This window comes from Lepisosteus oculatus, chromosome 23 (assembly GCF_040954835.1).
Source record: "Lepisosteus oculatus isolate fLepOcu1 chromosome 23, fLepOcu1.hap2, whole genome shotgun sequence".
Classification (NCBI taxonomy): Eukaryota; Metazoa; Chordata; class Actinopteri; order Semionotiformes; family Lepisosteidae; genus Lepisosteus; species Lepisosteus oculatus.
The window spans coordinates 14,645,485-14,659,757 of NC_090718.1; the positions used below are offsets into that span (position 1 = coordinate 14,645,485).

The 14,273-nt window shown below is 40.3% G+C and overlaps 1 protein-coding gene across 4 annotated transcripts in view; it reads left to right on the forward strand.

Annotated features, from left to right (window-relative positions):
- grik4 (glutamate receptor, ionotropic, kainate 4) overlaps nucleotides 1-14,273 on the forward strand; it is a 312,974-nt gene that overhangs the window by 237,957 nt on the left and 60,744 nt on the right. The gene's annotated exons all lie outside the window — the stretch shown is intronic.

Sequence of the window (14,273 nt, forward strand, 5' to 3'; positions counted from 1 at the left end):
TAGTTAAATCAGCCCAATTAAAGGGATAATTTAGATTCAGCTGATTGAACACCACCTGGCTTGATTACAGCCAGCCCTGCTCAATATAAACCTCACTTATTTTGACCCTTACTGTCAGAGTCAAGTTGCCAGCACAAAGATTCAACAAGCACATTATGCCAGGACCAAAGGAAATTCCTGAAGAGATCAGAAAAAACGTTGTTGATATCTATCAGTCTGGAAAGGGTTACACTGTGGTTCAGTGGGACTCCACCAAACCACAGTGAGAGCCATCATCTGCAAATGGAGAACACTTGGAACAGTAGTGAGTCTTCTCAGGAGTGGCCGGCCTGCCACAATTTCTCCAAGGGCGCAGCGTAAAATCATCCAGGAAGTCACAAAGGATCCTAAAAAACATCCAGAGAACTGCAGGCTTCTCTTGCCTCAGCTAAGGGCAGTGTTCATGACTCCACCATCAGAAAGAGACTGGGCAAAAATGGGCTTCATGGGAGAGTAGCAAGGTGGAAACTACTGCTAACCAAAACACAAAAGCAAGTCCACATCAGAATGGCTGAAAAGAAGCAAAATTAAAGTTTTGGAGTGGCCCAGTCAAAGTCCAGACCTAAACCCAATAGAGATGCTGTGGCAGGACCTGAAATGAGCAGGTCATGCTGGAAAACCTGCACATGCTTCTGAATTCAAGCAGTTCTATGCAGAAGAGTGGGCTGAAATTCCTCCACAGCAGTGTGAAAGTGTGATATTGAATTATAGGAAGCGCTTGGTCGCAGTCATTGCAGCTAAAGCTGGCGCAGCCAGTTATTAAGTGTGGGGCATTTTCTTTTTCAAACAGGGGATTTGGATGTTGGATAATTCTGTTTATTGAATGAATCACATAATCATAATAAAAAAGTATTATTTGTTCACTCAGGTTTCCTTTATCTAATATTAGATTTTTAATGTTAGCATGCCCAAAGGGGTTGAGCAACCAGTTGGCCTTGGACCCCTAGGGTTTTTTTCTCCTTACTAAGGAGTTTTTGGTTCCTCTCCTCCGTTGTCTTCGGGTCTTCTGTTCTGTATTCACAACATGTATGGTCACTTGCATTGTTTAGCGCCTTGGGGCTACCTTGTTGTGAAAGGAGCTATATAAAAATAAATTGAATTGAATTGTCTTAAGATCTGAAAACATCCAGTGTGACAAATATGCAATAATAGATTAAATACATTACCCTGTAACATTTGAAACATTGAAACATTTGCAGCATTCCCATAGATATGACTTGGCTCTTACAGTTCAGTTGCATGACGATATTTTATGGAAATGTGCTGTTTGTTTTTGTGCCACAATATAGAAGTGCTATGTACTGTGTACTGAAGCACCATGCAAATGGTGTTGCAGCATTTTGTGAATTGCATCTTGTCTCAAGAAAAAAGGTTCAAATAATTATTTCTCTGGGTGACACAGTAGTAAAGCTGGGGCTTTGACCTGCAACATCCTACTAACATCTTGCTTGTTTCAAACAGTTTGTTGTTTCTAAGAACAAAGAAAGTAATTACAGGAAACTAGCTCAGTGTTAGCATTCATAGTAGCAGCACTTGTTATGGTCGTGACCTATGATTATGTGGTTGAGAATGTGTTGAGAATGTTGCACTCTCTTATTTTAGCCTAGTGTGTCTTAGCCATGCTGTGCAGTATACATGGGCATCTAAAATTGTTTTTTATACAGTGGGTCAGCATTGAGCTATCAGGGGAAGGTGTTGGATACTGGAGAAAGGTGTTTTTAAGTCCATGTTTCCTCACATGCTGCTTCATTCTTCTGCAAGGTGCTGATGCCTGCTTAATAGTGACAGATACTGTCCAAGACAGAAGCTGAAAGATTACAACAAATGAGACCGTTGACATTTTTTTGTTCCTTGTACTGTATTAGACCTGCATGTTTGAGTCTCATCTTAAGCCCTCACTGCAATCTGTAGCTGATTTTATTTATGGCCATACTGACTGTCGGGTAAAAAAAAAATTCAGATGAATAAGTCCTGCAGACAGCGAGAGGAGAACAGAGTGCCTTCCTGTACTGAGGTAAATAAATGTGTAGGTGGAGCAGTAAAAAACAGCATATAAGCCAAAAAATCCATTAAAAATTCATGATGTGAAAAATGGCTGAAAAGAAAAGGTTTAGTGCTCATTTCAGAAGGTGGGAAATGCACAGGTAAATAAAGAAGGCTGTTGCTTTATTGGGTAAAAAACTATTTTGTTTATTTAATATAGAAATCCTCACATGTGTAGTATGACACACAACACTGAGCAGCACAACACTGAGATCTCAGTGATCTTTTTGCTTTTGTAATTGCCACACAGACATTTTCATTCATTGCACTGCAGAACAGTTTGAAACCCCCATGGAGCGCCAGGCTGCACTTCTTTAACAGGATGAGTGGTTGCCCAAACGTGGAACAGTCCTTCATCATGAGCCTAAATAAAGCACACTTTCGTGCACATCCCCCTACATCCCTCACATGTCCCACTGGGGCCGCATGGTTTTGTTTTTTTGGAAATTAAAACCTGGTGATCTAATGGCAGGAGAGGATTTTCTTTAATCGTTTTGTTGTCAAAGAAGCAAGATTGGCAGTGAGGGAATGAGCTCCAGCTCTGCGGTGCTGTCTAAGGGACGCCACAAGTGTCTTTCATCGTCCAGTCTGTCTTCTCTTTCAGGTTCAGGCTGACGGGTCTTTTTCTGGATGGGGACCTCTGGTTAGTCCAAGCTCAGTTCCGGAAACAGTGGTGTACAGAATGTTTCAAAGTTCTTTGGGACGCACTCCATCGTTAATTTGACCTTGACTCAGACCACCTCAGTTACTAGGGAACAGCTTAGCTCTTTTGGAATGAGCTCCTGCCTCATTAACCTTGCTTTTGTTAGGCATTTCAGAGACTGGTAAGAATAACTTTTCCTCATTAGTGCTTGTTCAGGTTTTGAAGTGGGTAAACTGAAGTGCCAGCAAATATCTGTGGACTGCAGGTATGTCACAGAGGCTGAGAGAGGAAAAGAAAATTGCGAATTCAATATAAGAGCTAAACGGAGAATTCAATTCCTGTTCATTAAATCTTAAAAGCTTCAACCATTTTTGAACTTGCATTTTACAGAAGATAAAAAGTAGTGTCACATCACCTTTCCACTTTTACTGCTGGTTATCACGATTTCTTTACCCATCATAGTGATTTTTCATCAGGTCAGGAAAGAGCTGCACCAAATGAGAATGTGTCTGTAAAATACATTTCTTTTAAAGAACTATATTATGGCCTTCTGGCCAAATTTCCCATTGGCCCTTACCAATCATGGCCTCCTAATAACCTCCATCTATGAAGTGGCTTCATCACTGATGTGTGGTGAGCGTTTTGGCGCACTATGGCTGCCATTGCATCATCCAGGTGGATGCTGCACATTGGTGGTGGTGGAGGGGAGTCCCTATTACCTGTAAAGCGCTTTGAGTGGAGTGTCCAGAAAAGCGCTATATAAGTATAAGCAATTATTATTATAATTATATTTCTCTTATAATTTTTCAGTGCCATCATCCAAAACTCCAAAACTGACAATACTCCTCCATTTGTATTTGTAGTTTTTGGAGAATGCCTACTCAAGAGTAGTCCTGAATGCACTAGGGACATATTTAGCATAGCAGTTGTTACATTCTGCAGTTTTAGATATTACTCTATTACTCCTAGCTTCAGAAACTGGTTGCCTTTGCATGTCGTACATGGCTGTTGTTCTGCAGAGCATTTAAAACTGAGATGCCCAGCGGCTTGTACCAGGCTCCTTGCATTTTAGACAGATGGCGTTTTCTTGCAGCGATCCGTCCAGTAGGGCAGCATTCTGTATGCATACAAAAGCGCTATGGGAGATGAAGAGCTCCGCTCTGCACTGTGGCCTCTTTTCAGAGATTACGCTCTTCAAGGCCTTCAGACCTAGTGAAGAAAATGCTCAAAAGGAGGAGGTGCCATTGTTTTCTGTGCTTTAGGGTCTTTAACTTAATCTGTAGAAATCTCTCTTAAAAGTAGTTTGGTTTTACACTGTAGTAGCCTCTGAGCATGTCTGTTGGATTGTTTTCCTTATAAAATAATAGAGTTAAAGAACTTAGATTTTAGGAGAGTCAGCTATTGACTCTTTTGAGGTGTAGTATGAGATCTAGTGAAGGGACACATTTGGCCATTCCAAATTGTGTAGAATATTAGAACATAAGAGAGGTTACAAATAGGAGGAGGCCATTGCACCCATCTAGCACGTAGTTAGAAGCTATCTAAGGATGTCATCTAACCGTTTCTGGAAAGAAGGCAGAGTATTAGCTTCAACAACATCGCTGGGTAGCTTTTTCCAGACCCCCACAACTCTTGGTCTGAAGAAATGTCTGCTTTTCTCAGTTTAAACCACACATCTGTGTTGTTTTCATTTTAGCCCTGTAGTTCATGTTTCACTGCTGATCCTGAAGAAAACAACTGGGTTGTCAGTACCTGTGAGGATATTGCATACTAGTGTCAGGTCCCCTCACAGTCCTCTCTGTGCCTGATTATAAAGATTTGTTTGGTCTGTGAGACTTGGCTCTTGGAATATACCTGGTTGTTATTCTCTGGACTGAACTGCAGTCTTTTTTCTTGTTACAAGACAACAAAAACTGTACACAGGATCATAAATGTAGTCTATACTATACATCCACAGATTCTGTGGCTTTTTGTTTTGCTACACTGTGTAGGAGATGTGTAGAAAGTTGAACTCAGTATTTCTATTTGAAACCATTATCTGTTATTAATATATCCTGTTGTCATCTTACCCTAATAGTTTTTTTTCAAGGTTCTGTAATTTTATATTTATAGTAGTGTACTTTTTCAGATGGGCTGAAGTAGCAAAAGTAGGTAAAGTAACTGCGTCAGCATGCGTAGGCTGCAAAGGAGCAAGTGAAGGTTAATTCCATGCTGAAAAGGGAAGAAAAGAAACACAATGTTTTGTTCTAAGGAGCCTTCTTCTTCCACACCCGCAGCTTTTTCAGGTGGTCTGAGTTTTTCTAAACGTACCTTTCCTCTATAATACTTTACTGTGATGTGCTGATAAAGGTAGAAAAAAGTGTGAACCTGTGGTAAAAGCATACATGATATGGTAAAGTGTATAAAAAAATGGGAAAAGAGGATTTACCACTCAGAGTATTCTTTTGCAGTTTTATCCTAAACTTAACAGATAAGGAGACACATTAAAACCAGCTCCACCAGTGTGCTTGTAACAATAGTTACACAGGTGTGTGCATTTTATTTCAGGCTTTAACAGTATTAAAGTAAAAGCATTCATAACTGCTTTGGTAAACGTCTCTTTTTCTGTTTTTCCCAGGACATTAATATGCCCCTGGCACTTTGTGATGGGTGTGTGCTCTCAGGAGGAGGGTAGTATTGAGACAAGATCCATGAGTAAGGCAAGGCCAAGATCTAGAGTGAGCACACATCCTGAAACATGTCCTTCACCTCTTTGGGTTGACAGTGAGGTGGAGGCTACACAGGCATCATTAACAAACTCTTTATTGCATCACCTTGGCTGACTAAGCCATTGACATTGACCCCCTTATTTACAGAGCTGCTCCAATTAAAGCACAAAGCAGCCCTTTAGAGCTTCAATCAAGGACACCTGATGGAAACACAGTCATCAAACAGATTATACACATGAAAACAGATGGCTGTATCTCAGTGAGCTTTTTCTCGGTGATAAAAATTGTAATGAAAGCTGTAAATCAAATGCCAGAAACTCAGTTGTTTTGTATAGTGTTCACTCAAGAATGAGAATGGCTGTAGTAATGATGGTAGATAGATGTGATGCTTTACTGCTCTGCATGAAGTCTATCCTGATGAACATGCTGGATTAGTACAGTACTAAGATTTAGAACAGTCACATCTGGAGAGTCTCCTGAACACAGGTAGTAAATAGGTCAATATTTTTGCACTTAACTGTAACAGTTTAAAAGGCAACATCCAATTACATGAATTACAGAAGCTCTGGAAATGCTGAACAGCTAGTCTGCCCCTCTGACCTACAGATGGGGCAGTAGGTCAGCAGTTTCTGGAGTCTGCTGTCTCTGACTTCAGATGAGCAGAGGTGACTGCTGAGTCACTGGCTGCCTGACATGAGCTGGCGTGCATGAAACAAACAGACATTGTGGCACAGCGTGTGGCAGAAGAAGCAGCTCACAATAATATGAACTAGTTTTTAATAATTTCAGTGTGAATATTAAGAACACGAACAGAGGGGCCATTAAGTGTGATTGCTAGGCGCAAATTGATCCAAGGACTTCCCCCTGCTGTTTCTTAAAGGATCCCAAGATACAGTCTTCCCCAGTATGGCTGGGCAGCATATTTCACACTCCAGCACCCTTTGTGTAAAGAAGTGTCTACTGTTCTTCTTTAGGTCTTACATACACTTCCTCTTCTTCCGTGTCTAAATTTTGTGAAGGGTGCACACAGATAAGCATCTGCCTGAAATCACTCAGATCTGTTTCATTGTACTGCCGTTTTATAAAGGCTGCACCAGACCCCCCCAGACTTCTCTGGGTTTGTAGAAGTCACTGAGTTAGTAATGCACAACAGCTTCCCCAAGTCACCAACATCAGGTCTATGGCTGTTACATGGCACATATATATCCATTTCCAGGCATTAATCTGCAAAGAGAGACTGATAAATGAGCTGCCACTATTTTGTGTGCATAATTTGTTTTCTCAAATCGTTTGGAGTCAGTAGTCAAAGAAAGACTTTGCAAATGATATATAAGTTTATTGCTGTAGAGCCAGCTGCTGTTTTTCAAGTGTTTTTTTTTTGGGTTTGTTTTTTTAATGTTAATTTTTCTGAGATGAATTGTCTGGCATGTTCAGTTGATTTAACTGCAGACAGGGAAAGAGAGGACGCAATTCTTCTTCAGTCTCAGGAATTCGATTTCAAAGATGCTGCCTAACTCACTGTTGTTCTAATGTAGGAAGAACTTTCCAGCGGAGTGTACCAAAACCTTGGACTGGCAATGAATGACAGTTTTACTGGTTTCCAAGTGTCTCTGCATTAATTGCAAGAAAGCACTGAACAAGATTTTTTTTTGTACTAACAGAAGCTGAAGACATGCCGTTATGGAAAACGTGGGTCCCAAAATCTCTAAATCCTATGTTGAAAGTTAAAAGGTTCTCTTCTTGATAACAGGACTCTGAACTTGTGTGGGCTATTCCATTATTTGCTGCCATAGCTTTTCATTTGTGATCTTCTCTAAAAATCTTACTTGCAATTCTTTGTTTGTACATTAATTTATAGAGAAATGCAGTGCCTGAGTGCCTGCTGCTTCCCTTAGTTATAAAGGTTATTCTACTCCCAAGCCATTCAGCAGAATTAGAACCAAGATTCTGCATTTTGGATTTGTTTTAGACACTTAAAATTCAATTTTCTGGGGGAACAAATGATTGTGACTTTCCTATGGAGCTCATGAAAGGCTGTGTGATCGATCATCTGAGATTGTGGGCAAGTTAGAAACTGCTCTTCCCAAAGGAGGAGTAGAGTGCGATGTCTGACCCCATTCAAATCAAGATGACTGACTTGTGTGCTTGAGCTGCCTGGCACAAATCACCAGCCAGATTGGGATGTTTCTTTATGCATGTTTGCATAGTTTCATTTGTTTATTCATTTTTAATGGTTCAGTTTTTAATTTAGGATCGTGAAGAGACGAGGGGGACAGAAGCAGAAATTTGAAAAGACCTTAAGACATCACTAAGATAGTTGGCTCTGGTTTCTGCAGATCCTGATGCTCCCTCTTTCTATCCAGCTCACACCACACACATGGAGGTGGACAGGAGATGTGGGGGCAACAGATGTCCCAATCTTCCTGAACCCAACAATTACTCCATTCTGCTGTTCTTAAATTAATAATCTGAATTACTTTTAGTTTTTTTAATCATCTGAGATAAGGCTTTTTAAAGCGACTAAGTATTAACTAAGCTCCTTTTTGGTGTTTGGCTTTTCTTTTTTATCTTTAGTGTAAAGGCAGAGTAAATATATAAGAAATGTTACAAATGACAGGAGGCCATAGAGCCCACCTACCTTACTTGATAAATCAAATAATTATCTCTGAAAGTAAGCTACATCATATCTTTCACTTTTTTAAAATTGGTGCAGGAACTGGGAATTTTTATGCTCAGAAAGTTTTTTTCTGTTGATGCAGCTTTTTCTCCAACCCCATCTATCACAGGATGAAAAAGTCTGTGTGAAAATGGCTTTAAATGGGTAGTAATCTGAATAAAACTACTATTTTATCATGAAATGCAGGAACCCTTTCACTACCAGATTCATAGTTTTAAAAAGGTACATTTAAGCATGTTTCTGCATAGGATAGTCTAGAAAATGCTGAAGAAAAGTTGTAAATTGACCTTCAAAAAGATACCTCTGCATATATTTGCCACACAGTAGGACCATCACACTTACACATCTGACATGTTGACTAGTAATGAAATAAGTAGTCTGCTACTCTGATAGCAAATTAACTGTACACGAGTTTCAAAGAGCAAAAAACTGCTTACGGTTTTCTTTGAGGTTTGAGGATATATGCAGGCAATGTATTTACTTGGAAAATTATTTGCACTTTTAACGAAACTTTCATTCTGCGCTGTGTTGTGCTGGGGCAGGACACTCTGAAAGCAATTACCTTTGAGATTCCCAATTACTTTATGGACCTGCTCTTCGGGAAACCCCTGCACTCTCAGACGTCACTCTCCCACGTTTTGTTCAGTCTGTGAGTATGCGACACGAGTATGTGTTGGTCCCATGCTGCTGAGGCGGGTTAAACGAATGACTCCATTTCTGCCTGCGCTCGATAACCCATCCGGCGAGAGGAGTGAATGTCATCTGAAGGTTAGGCGAGCAGAGATCGGTTCCTGGCATCAGTCATTCTGAGCTACTATGGGAGCCACTGACACATTATAGTGATCGAGCCCTGACATTTGTACCACTTGTTTTGTTCTTTACGTGTCATTTACTCGCCGTAAACGTATGATCTTTCTTGTCAAAGCTGTCAGTATTTCAGATTGCACACCACACGCATGCTATCTGGATGGTGGATGTGAGCCCGGTGGATGCAGGCCAGAACAGTCTTGACGTAAACACTCCAGACCCCAACATGACTCCAGCCAAAACTGTGATCTGTTGTATGTGCCTTAAAAGACAGTACAGGGTCTTACGTAGCAGTTTTAACAAATTGATTAAAAAAAGAAAAGTAGAAGAGATAAATCTGTTGTTTTTAAGCTAAGAGCTGATAATTTCCCATCAGAGACCGAGTACCTGCCGTCTGCTCGATATACATAATACATGAATTAAGGCTATAATTGCATCTCGAGCTGTTTAAAAAAAGTGTCGCAATTCATCATCCTGACAAGAAAAAGTCAGAACTGAATTTTATATGACTCTTGATAGTCTGTGTAAATAATCAAATGCAACCTGCCTTCCTCACCCAGGGAAGAGGTGTTTTCAACCACCAGAAACTAGAATGGATTGAAACTTGAAAAATAGATTTACGAATAGCACCAAGAAAGTATTTTGGGGGAAAATTGAATTTTGTTATCCATGTGTTTTGTGTATGATAATAAATGCTTGTGTGTACACAAATGCATCATTTAATGGTAACAAAATGTAATCTTATTGGTGCTCCAAGTTGAAAGAAATGTAAATTTTACTGTAACTTCATTATCTTTCTCTCATAGATTAACAAGCAGACGTGTTTCAGGTGGTTTTACCCTTACTGGGGTGTCCCCGGACAGTGCGACGCTCCCATTCTCTGGGGTTCCTCAAGACAGCAGAGCCCAGCTGCATCCTGTGTCCTTGTAAAACAAAGCAAAATGTTTTTCTTCAAGCTGTTTGAAACAGCAGCCCTTCTGTCTCTTTCATCACAAGAGTGAAGTACAGAGAAGTCAAAGCAAATCATATACAGTACATCCACTGACCTGGTGGTGACCAAACCGAGTATAGGATGCTCTCACTGAGAAATGTCGTCTGCTTCCACGTCTCTTAATTTGCTTCATAAGGCTCTCCCCTGGGAGACATTTATTGTGAGATGCTCCTGGCCCTGCTAACATCTCAGACTGCTGACAGGCTTTGGCTGTTCCAGCTAACAGCCCTGAGATCCTCGATTTTTCTTGCGTTGCCTGAGCTACCTGAGAAAGTGCAGTGCAGCCATACACCAGAGACAGGGATTATACTTAGCAGAAAACTAAGACAAATGAAGGCGGATGCTGATACTCTTTCATGCTCAGTGAAGTCTGACTGATCCCAATTGACGATACTGTGTCAGTAAAATCAGCTTTTAACTGCTACAATTATTAAAGATTTGTCAACTTTACAAATTTAAAACAAGGCATGGATTAGCTGATTCAGAATGAGTTAAAATGGCTTTCTTGTACCCTGCATCCCCTGAAATCGATCATTAATATATTAATACTTGCATTAGCTGGTATTGACCATTACACCGGATAAAACTCATGTATGTCTCTTTTGATTGTGTTGCAGTGGTACAGTAAGTTTAATTCTTGTATAAAAAAAACTGATGTCAACCAGTGACTTTCCTGTGTAAATGCAGAAATATTCAGCCTCCATCCTTGCATGTCTGTAGATTTAATCAGCTGTAGTGCTCTGAACCCTGAGAGTATGTTGATTAATTTAAGGTAAACTTAAGTTAAATCTTAAGACAAAAATGTAGCTTAAGAATTTTCACTGTATTTCTTTAGAATTTTAGTTATTGTGCTACTGTTGAGCCCAGAGACACTGAAATCAGTTGTGTAATGCTAGCTGTGTTAAACAAGGTAGGGAGGTTCAGAATATTATGCTATGATACACATTTATCTTTTTTCCTTTTTTTTAAATGGATATCCTGGAAGTGATATCCCAGAACAGAAGTCACGTTTTTGTGCCACCCATGAACCCCTTAGTATGGTGTGAACACAAAACAGAATTAAGACTTCAGTGCCACCTCAGGACCTTACCTGTAAACAGTTGGTAAACTTTCACATATTCAGTATTCAGCTGAGAATACAAGGCCATTCAGTTACTGTCATTCAGCTGTACAACTGCCATGATTAGATAGATAGATAGATACTTTATTGATCCCGTGAGGGAAATTGCAGTGCAACAGCAGCTTAACACACACAACACAGCCACAGTGTAACGAATTATATACTAATAGTACAATACATACAATACAATACAAGAGTTACTCACAGTCCGGACACACAAGAGGAAACTAGAACAGAACAGTACACAGAAGATCGTATCACACGTATGAATATAAATATAGATGTAACCATAGATATAAATATAAATATAAATGTATTGCACAGTAGGGATTAAGTAGGGAGGCTGAGGCTGTCATTCAGGGGATTTCCTGAAGGCCATATCCATAAAGCAATTGGGAATCTCAACAGTAACTGCTTAGTCAAGCACAGTTCTTTGATTTCAAAGCAGCGGTGATAAAAAATACAATGTGTGTAGGATTGTCATGATGTTGCTGTAAATTAGTTGTCAGCAATCGATAAACAGAGCAGTTTTTCTCTGCACTCTGAAACCTGTACCTTAACTTCTGATGCAACAGAGCTCCAAGGTTAATTTTTCATGTTCAACACTGTGACCCCAGTTGTCATGAAAGAACTGGGCTGCAAAAACAGACAGACATAAATATTTCAGCATGCTCTTTCGCTCTCTCCTCCTCTGTATTCATGTCTTTGCTAGAGTATTCTCATTCAAAGAGGTTGTTAATTAGTAATTCGCTGAAGGATTGTACTGCACTTCTGTTCAAGATTCTGATGTATTGCAGGTTTTTTTTTTACTTTTTTGTGTCCTGCTGGGACTGGAGTGACTGGAATCAAGTTATCATGTGCTCAATTTTGTAGAAAAATCTTGTAGTTTAAAATATTAATGAAGTTCTTCCTCAGATCACTCTTGCTTGAGTGCATGTGGAGCTATAATGCATATTGTAGATACATATTATTAGGGCAGTGAGCCTTAAGTGGCACAGTGCAGTTTAACGTGACACTACAGGGCAGTCAGGCATGAGTGACTCAGTGTAGTTTAACTTTACACTACAGGGCAGTGAGCCTTGAGTGGCATAGTGCAGTTTAACATCAAGCTTCAGGGCAGTCAGGCATCAGTGGCACAGAGCAGTTTGGCACAAATGTCTATACATTATTTTATGTTTCTGAAATTATAGTTAAGGGCCCCTAAAGATCAGTGCAGTGATGTATGAAAAGCTCTCAGTTATGAAAATGTCACATTTTTCTCTCACTTTCTCGTTGTGCTCGCACCTTGTAATGTACGCTATCTTCATCCGATCCATAATCCCGTGCGTGACTTTTTAACGCGTATTTTGCTAATTATGGAGTACATTATCGCAGGGTTTAGCACCCACCGATACAATCTGCTTTCTCTCTATTTTTATATCTTTCCCTGGCAGCCTCCTTCAAACAGTTTGGAACCTTGTCCTTTTGTACCGGACTGTTATAAAGATATAGGATTGTCGCCATTCTCCTCAGGAGGAAAGCTAGTTCAGGGTGAGACGGGAGAGCCATCAAGCTGTCTTGGAGATCTGATAGCTAGAGGTCAGAGAGGGGCCTCCCGAGGGAGCTCATTATTGGAGCTACTAGCAGTAAACTCTTTTCACACAGATAAATCAGGGGAAAGATGTGTTGGCAAAAAAAGAAAACTAGCCAGAAGAGACTAAGAAGATAACAACAATTAAAAAGCAACACAGCCAAGAATCAATCGGTCATGAGCAGCAGTCCTAGCTCACAGAATTGCTGTCCTGTTTATGTTGGCTTGCTTATAGGTGACATTGCATTAGGCCTGTTTCTTACTTCAGCATTTCATGGTTAATGGTGATGGTCTGGACAGTCGGCTAAGGGAGAAAGACAGGTGGCTGTACTGGCTGAGGAACAGGACAAGTGGTCAGTCTGGTGGAGCTAGTGAGCCTTGCTGTCCTGGTTCTTTTCTGTCGTTCACAATTCAGTACAAACAAAGTAACACTTGTATTCCCTTGCAACAAAAGCAAACTGCTGATGGTCACCTTTTAAGGAATGTATTTTTCAAACATCTGTAGAATGTGCATCTAAAAGCTTCCGAAATAATTATTTTATTCAACTGGACTGGTTGAATATTAAAAACCGTTGATGGAAAGCTATATGATCTAATGAAAAAATAATGGCACAGCATTGTGCCACAACCTGCCAGTAAGTTTTCTGATAGCTTTCTAAAGGCCCAGTAAGATGTACCAGACCAAAAAAATGGTGAGAGAGAGATAAGTTGACTCCACACTTTCAAGGATACCTTGTAGTGAACTTTCAGTAGAGCCCTAAATGTTTCTTCTCTGCGACAATTCTGCACTTCTGCTCTCTTGCACTCAAATATATACCAAATATTTGGTTTGCTGGACTTATTGCTAGCTAACTAATTAGCAAACTAATAGTCCATTCCTGGCTTCCTCCTGTTCAGTTATGAACCTCCTGTATGCCCTGGCATAACTAGATGCTTGTGCATTATGTGCTTGCATGGATGTTACTCTTCACAGCCAGCATCAGCCCTGCTGCGTCTTTTGTCCTTGACTCATGGGAAGAGGCTGATGTGGTTGGTAGGTACAATTGTCAGGTGGTGGTGGCAAGCTTGTATAGCAGGTTCTTCAAAGTATTAAGGAGGAAGATATGCAGTCCCTGCTATCAAGTTTGTCCATCATGTGCTGTTGTTTCATGTTCAATTGCCCATTGCTCTGTATTGCACACAAGCTTAAGGTTGACAGTCCGACACGGGTGAGTTGAAGTCTTCTAAAAAGTGCTAGGGATGCAAAAAGAATCAAATGGTTATCACAGTAGTTTAGGCTTAGTAGATGGGAAGTCTGTGCGACTACATTACTGCCACTATGCGACATTAGCACCATGGCTCTTTAGAGAGATACAGTAGCACTGCTGCAGCATGCAAAATACCTTTTTCTTTTTAAAGCAAGACATGGACAGATTTACATTGAGGTAAAGCTGAGCCGTGGCATTTATTTGTTTATTTTCAACACTGAAGGTGCTACATTCCCCATTTGAGTTATTTTTATGGAATTTCTCTTGAGCTGCTGTGGATCTGGTGGTGCACAATGACTGGTGCGTGTAACCCTAGTGGCGCTTTACTTCGGGGTATGAATGATGTGAGACCGCTCCCCTCTGTGTGAACTACTTTGGGGTCCTTCTTGACAAGAAGTGCAGTAAAAAACGAACATATTTTATCAGAT